This window comes from Penaeus monodon, chromosome 30 (genome assembly GCF_015228065.2).
Source record: "Penaeus monodon isolate SGIC_2016 chromosome 30, NSTDA_Pmon_1, whole genome shotgun sequence".
NCBI lineage: Eukaryota > Metazoa > Arthropoda > Malacostraca > Decapoda > Penaeidae > Penaeus > Penaeus monodon.
The window spans coordinates 34,542,000-34,542,289 of NC_051415.1; positions in this window are offsets into that span (position 1 = coordinate 34,542,000).

Sequence of the window (290 nt, forward strand, 5' to 3'; positions counted from 1 at the left end):
TTCCCGAGATGAGATAAGCACACATTCTAACTATCCTTAACCGTATGCCTATCATGATCACCCTCCCTCCTATCTTCCCGAGATGAGATAAGCACACCGACCCATGGCCCTGTCGAGTCTGGCCGAAGAGACCCGCCTGTGCTGTGTGACGTAATAGACCAGGAGGCCCGTGACCGCGAGACCCAAGGCAAAGGCCACCTCGACGGGCTGCTTCACGGCCGGAACCACGACCAGGAACACGGACATAAGCAGCTCCATGATGGCGAAGCCGATCCAGATCTGGGGGAGGG